This window comes from Tachyglossus aculeatus, chromosome X4, assembly GCF_015852505.1.
Source record: "Tachyglossus aculeatus isolate mTacAcu1 chromosome X4, mTacAcu1.pri, whole genome shotgun sequence".
In the NCBI taxonomy this organism is placed as follows: domain Eukaryota; kingdom Metazoa; phylum Chordata; class Mammalia; order Monotremata; family Tachyglossidae; genus Tachyglossus; species Tachyglossus aculeatus.
The window spans coordinates 49,141,988-49,148,838 of record NC_052098.1 but is presented as its reverse complement, the minus strand read 5'-3'; positions in this window follow the sequence as shown (position 1 = coordinate 49,148,838).

Sequence of the window (6,851 nt, the reverse complement as noted above, 5' to 3'; positions counted from 1 at the left end):
GAGGATGGGTAAGAGATGGTGCTGGAGAATTGGACCTTGTGGAACAACCAGAGGCAGTTTCCTGAAGGAGGTGGCTTTTAAATGTGATCGATCAGTCTATCAGTGATATTTATTGGGCACCTACCACATGCAGAGTACTAGAACAAGTGCTTAGGTGACTACAATAGAAGTATAAGATTTAGCCAGTCAGTCCATGGCATTTATTGAGTGCTTACTGTGTGCTCAGCACTGTACTAAGTTCCTGGGAGAGTACAACAGAGGTAGACACATTCCCTGCCCACAGTTAGTTTTCAGTCTGCAGCTTATTACAATAGAAGTAAAAGATGTAGTCAATTAATAGTATTTTTTGAGCATCTACTGTAATAATAATAATTATGGTATTTGTTTAGCACTTATTACGTGCCAGGCACTATTGTAAGCACTAGGGTAGATCAAGGTGAACAGGTTGTCCCATGTGGGGCTCACAGTCTTAATCCCCATTTTACAGATGAGGTAACTGAGGCACAGAGAAATGAAGTGACTTGCTCAAGGTCACACAGCAGACAAGCGGCGGAGCCGGGATTGGAACCCACATCCTCTGGCTCCCAAGCCCGTGCTCTTGCCGTTAAGCCATGCTGCTTCTCAATATCCTCAGTGTTTGGGAGTCAGAAGGCATGATCCCGGCCCTCAAGGAGCTTACAGTCTAGTGGTGGAGACAAAAATATGCGATAGATACAAGTCAGGAGGTAAATAAGAACAAAAGTAAGTAATTGAATAAGCAGATCGGCAACACTCACGGGGGTATCTGTATATTAAGGTGACCGAATAATGGGGTGGCCTCATCAGGAAGCTTGGGGAGTTAGGGAGGGAACATTTCTTGTTAAAAAGAAAAACATTTCTTTTTAAGGGGGCTTTGAAATTAGGTGGGTGGTTTGGCAGACCGGAGTCAGGAGGGAATTCCAGGCAGCGGCAGAGAGGCAGGCCCGAATAATGGGCCAGACAGGAGAGTTTTGAGCATGGTAAAGTTAGAAAGCTAGCTTGGGAGGAGCCAAGAATGCAAGCCAAGTGTAATGGGAGAAGAGAGTAGAGAGCTAAGAAACAACTGACAAACAGCCTTGAAGCCACTGTTCAGATGTCTTTGTTTTGTTCAGGAAGACGATGATAGGCACTGGGGGCTTTCAAGGAATGGAGTAATATAGTCTGAATGGCAGCTTAAAATGAAAACGTGTAGCTGTACGTAGGGTAGACTGAAGAGGGTAGAGTTTGAGGACGCTTTCACGGTACTCTAACGGAAGCGCTCAATAAATACGATTGATTGAAACAGTGGAAGAGAAGGTGGCCAAGGCTAAGGCGAAGGGCCAAGGGGAGGGTTCTGGCGAACGGAGGAGTGGGGCTATCATGGGAGGGTTTTGTGGGTGGTTTCTGTTTTGAGGTACAGTAATTTTATATTGGGAGCTGGAGGAAAGTTAGTTGTAATTAAGCATCCGAGATTTTCACGCTTCAGACTAATGATGTGTTTTTTACCATCATTTGGACTCACAAAGAAGTAAGGGTACCTTACCGGATTCTCAAAGAAATGTTTTATTGACATCAATCAATCAAGTAATGGTATTTATTGAGCTCTTACTGTGTGCAGAGCACTGCACTAAGCACTTGGGAGAGAATAATACAATAAAGACAAGATCCCTGCCCACACTGTCTGGGCTAAACAACCCCAGTTCCTTTATCCTTTATTCAAAGGGCATCATGACCTAGGGTCTCTGCAAGGCTCAGGGAACAGGAAAAAGAGGAAGAAGCCCTGCCCTTGAACCCCAGAGCGTTCTGTAATAATTATGGTATTTGTTAAGTGCTTACTATGTGCCAAGCACTGTACTGGGGTAGGTACAAGGTAATCAGGTTGTCCCACTCGGGGCTCACAGTCTTCATCCCCGTTTTACAGATGAGGCACAGAGAAGTTAAGCGGCTTGCCCCAGGTCACACAGCAGACGAGTGGCAGAGCCGAGATTAGAACCCACTTCCTCTGATTCCCAAGCCCGCGCTCTTTCCACCAAGCCGTGCTGCTTCACGTTCTGCTCTGGTCACACCAGGATGGGCTTCGGGCAGCGTTGTGTGGCCAGGCCTTGGGGAGGAAAGGAAAGAATTGAGCTTCCTCATCTTCTCCCCTTTCTGGGCAAATCTAGTGCTCATCTTCTTCATTTCGGAGTCTTGTGGGGCTATGTGTGTGCGTGTAAGCGCTTAGTGCAGTGCTCTGCACACAGTAAGCGCTCAATAAATACGATTGAATGAATGAATGTGTAGGTGTTACCTTAGAGTAGCCGCTGATCTACATCTCTACCCCTGCTCTCTCCCCCTCTCTCCAGGCTCGCATCACCTCCTGCCTTCAGGACATCTCCATCTGGATGTCTGCCCGCCACCTAAAGCTCAACATGTCGAAGACTGAACTCCTTGTTTTCCCTCCCAAACCTTGCCCTCTCCCTGACTTTCCCATCTCTGTTGACGGCACTACCATCCTTCCCGTCTCACAAGCCCGCAACCTTGGTGTCATCCTCGACTCCACTCTCTCATTCACCCCTCACATCCAAGCCGTCACCAAAACCTGCCGGTCTCAGCTCCGCAACATTGCCAAGATCCGGCCTTTCCTCTCCATCCATACCGCTACCCTGCTCATTCAAGCTCTCATCCTGTCCCGTCTGGACTACTGCATCAGCCTTCTCTCTGATCTCCCATCCTCATGTCTCTCTCCACTTCAATCCATACTTCATGCTGCTGCCCGGATTATCTTCGTCCAGAAACGCTCTGGGTATATCACTCCCCTCCTCAGAAATATCCAGTGGCTACCAATCAATCTGCGCATCAGGCAGAAACTCCTCACCCTGGGCTTCAAGGCTGTCCACCCCCTCGCCCCCTCCTACCTCACCTCCCTTCTCTCCTTCTCCAGCCCAGCCCGCACCCTCCGCTCCTCCATCGCTAATCTCCTCACTGTACCTCGTTCTCGCCTGTCCCACCATCGACCCCCGGCCCACGTCATCCCCCGGGCCTGGAATGCCCTCCCTCTGCCCATCCGCCAAGCTAGCTCTCTTCCTCCCTTCAAGGCCCTATTGAGAGCTCACCTCCTCCAGGAGGCCTTCCCAGACTGAGCCCCTTCCTTCCTCTCCCCCTCGCCCCCCTCCATCCCCCCCTTCTTACCTCCTTCCCTTCCCCACAGCACCTGTATATATGCATATATGTTTGTACATATTTATTACTCTATTTATTTATTTTACTTGTACATATCTATTCTATTTATTTTATTTTGTTAGTATGTTTGGTTTTGTTCTCTGTCTTCCCCTTTTAGACTGTGAGCCCACTGTTGGGTAGGGACTGTCTCTATATGTTGCCAATTTGTACTTCCCAAGCGCTTAGTACAGTGCTCTGCACATAGTAAGCACTCAATAAATACGATTGATGATGATGATGATGCTGCTGCAGGAGAGCAGCCCTCCGGCACACCCACTGCCCCTTACCCTTTTCTATTCATTCATTCATTCATTCAATCGTATTTATTGAGCGCTTACTGTGTGCAGAGCACTGGACTGAGCGCTTGGGAAGTACAAGTCGGCAACCTATAGAGACGGTCCCTACCCGACAACGGGTTCACAGCCTAGAAGGGGGAGACAGACAACTAAACAACCCCCACCAGGCTCCTCGCTCTCTTAGCTCTCCCGCTTGGCCGCTCCGAATGTCTCCTGAGCATCCCACCGCCCAGGCAGAGATGGGGAAACTTTCACAGGATTGTCATTTTCCCTCATCTCTCCAGTCTGCTCCTCCTCTCTCTGCCCTATCGCCCGCCTGCCTGGTGGCCTGGAATCTCCCACACAATTGCTCATCTTCTCTGCCTCCCCAGGCTCTCCTCCCCATCAGCTCCTCCCTTGTTTCTCCCCTCTACAAGCAGCTGGAGGAGGCTTGGCCCCATCTTCCCCCCCTCGGGGTAGCTCGGCCGGCCCTCTGGGCCTCCCTGCCGCGGCTGCGAGAGGTGATGGAGCGGCCCTCGCTCTTTCCGCCCGGGAGCCAGGCGTGCACTTTCGTATCTAAGCATGCGAAACCTACTGGGTGCTCATTGGCAGAGGGGACCGATAACCTTGATTTGAAAATCGCGTTACGTGAAAAAGTTCATTCATTCATTCATTCAGTCGTATTTATTGAGCGCTTACTGTGTGCAGAGCACTGTACTAAGCGCTTGGGAAGTACAAGTTGCTCCCGATTGTTGAAGAAACTGAGGCTGATGTTAGTTACGGTATTAAATGCTTTCTGTGAGCTCTCGGGTAGACGCTATAAAACATCAAGGGACCCTCCTTTGGGTGAGCTGACACTTTTGACCTACAGTGGATACATGGTTTCCAGTTGCAACCCCACAGTGGCCATCGGCTGCTCACTTCCTGGGAAAAGAGACAAGTCCAAAGCTCTGCTCTTCTAGAGCCCCAGTGCCCTAAATCTTTTTCAGTTTTTTTTTATTTTTCCCTTTTGATAAATCGATGGTATTTATTGAGCGCTGTGTGTGTGCAGAACACCATACAGTGGTTGCCCACCCACCTCCACATCCAACAGAATTCCTCACCGTTGGCTTCAAAGCACTCCACCGCCTTGCCCCCTCCTACCTCGCTACTCTGCTTCTACAATCAATCAATCAATCAATCGTATTTATTGAGCGCTTACTATGTGCAGAGCACTGTACTAAGCGCTTGGGAAGTACAAATTGTCATCACATAGAGACAGTCCCTACCCAACAGTGGGCTCACAGTCTAAAAGGGGGAGACAGAGAACAGAACCAAACATACCAACAAAATAAAATAAATAGGATAGAAATGTACAAGTTAAATAAATAAATAAATAAATAAATAGAGTAATAAATATGTACAACCATATATACATATATACAGGTGCTGTGGGGAAGGGAAGGAGGTAAGACGGGGGGGATGGAGAGGGGGACGAGGGGGAGAGGAAAGAAGGGGCTCAGTCTGGGAAGGCCTCCTGGAGGAGGTGAGCTCTCAGCAGGGCCTTGAAGGGAGGAAGAGAGCTAGCTTGGCGGATGGGCAGAGGGAGGGCATTCCAGGCCCGGGGAATGACGTGGGCCGGGGGTCGATGGCGGGACAGGCGAGAGCGAGGTACAGTGAGGAGATTAGTGGTGGAGGAGCGGAGGGTGCGGGCTGGGCAGTAGAAGGAGAGAAGGGAGGTGAGGTAGGAGGGGGCGAGGTGATGGAGAGCCTTGAAGCCCAGGGTGAGGAGTTTCTGCCTGATGCGCAGATTGATCGGTAGCCATTGGAGGTTTTTGAGGAGGGGAGTAATATGTCCAGAGCGTTTCTGGACAAAGATAATCCGGGCAGCAGCATGAAGTATGGATTGAAGTGGAGAGAGACATGAGGATGGGAGATCAGAGAGAAGGCTAGTGCAGTAGTCCAGACGGGATAGGATAGGCTACAACCCAGCCACAGACTTTGCTCCTCTAATGCTAACCTTCTTACTGTGCCTCAGTCTCCCCTATCTCGCCACTGACCCCTGGCCCCCATCCTGCCGCTGGCCTTTAACACCCTCCCTCCTCAAATCTGACAGACAATTACTCTCCACCCCCTTCAAAGCCTTATTGAAGGCACATCTCCTCCAAGAGGCCTTCCCAAACTAGAATGCCCCCGCCCCTTTCCCCTTCTCTCACTCCCTTCTGCTTCGCCCGGACTTGCTCCCTTTGTCCCTCCTCTCAGCCCCACAGCACTTATGTACCGTATCTGTCATTTATTTATTTGTATTTATGTCTGTCTCCTCCCTCTGAACTGTAAGGTTGTGGGCATGGAATGTGTCTGTTTATTGGTGTGCTTTCCCAAGCGCTCAGTATAGTGCTCTGCACACTGAAAGTGCTCAATAAATACGATTGAATACTAAGTGCTTGGGAGAGTACGACAGAGTTGGTAGACATGTTCCCTGCCCACAACTAGCTAACTTTCCTCATGTTTCGAGTTGTTTTTTGTGTTCTTATTGTTTTCCCTTTCTTTAGTGTCAGTCACCAATTCTCATTCTCCAGCGCTTACTACAGAGTCTGGCACATAGTAAGAACTTAACAAATACCATCGTCATTATTATTATTCTTCCTGCGAGCTCCTTGAGGATCAGGAACCGTGTCTAATTCTCACCCATGTATTCTTTCTCAGGGCTAAATACAGGGCTTTGCACATTGTCAGCACAGTTAATAAGTGCTTAATATTACTGCTGCTACTATTGCTGCTACTACTACTACTAATAATAATGATGGTATTTGTTAAGCGCTTACTATGTGCCGAGCACTGTTCTAAAATCTGGGGTAGATACAAGGTAATCCCACGTGAGGCTCACAATCTTAATCCCCATTTTACAGATGAAGTAACTGATGCACAGAGAAGTTAAGTGATTGGCCCAAAGTCACACAGCAGATAAGTGGCAGAGCTGGGATTAGAACCCACGACCTCTGCCTCCCAAGCCCGGGCTCTTTCCACTGAGCCACGCTGCTCCTCCAAGTACCACTCCTCCTCCTCCTCCTCCTGCTACTACTCCTGCTACTACTGAAGCAGCGTGGCTCAGTGGAAAGAGCCCGGGCTTTGGAGTCAGAGGTCGTGGGTTCAAATCCCAGCTCCGCCAATTGCCAGCTGTGTGACTTTGGGCAAGTCGCTTCACTTCTCTGGGCCTCAGTTCCCTCATCTGTAAAATGGGGATTAAGACTGTGAGCCCACCGTGGGACAACCTGATCACCTTGTAACCTCCCCAGCGCTTAGAACAGTGCTTTGCACGCAGTAAGTGCTTAATAAATGTTATTATTATTACTCCTATTGCTACTAGTACTGTTATATTAACATCTCTACTACTACTACTTT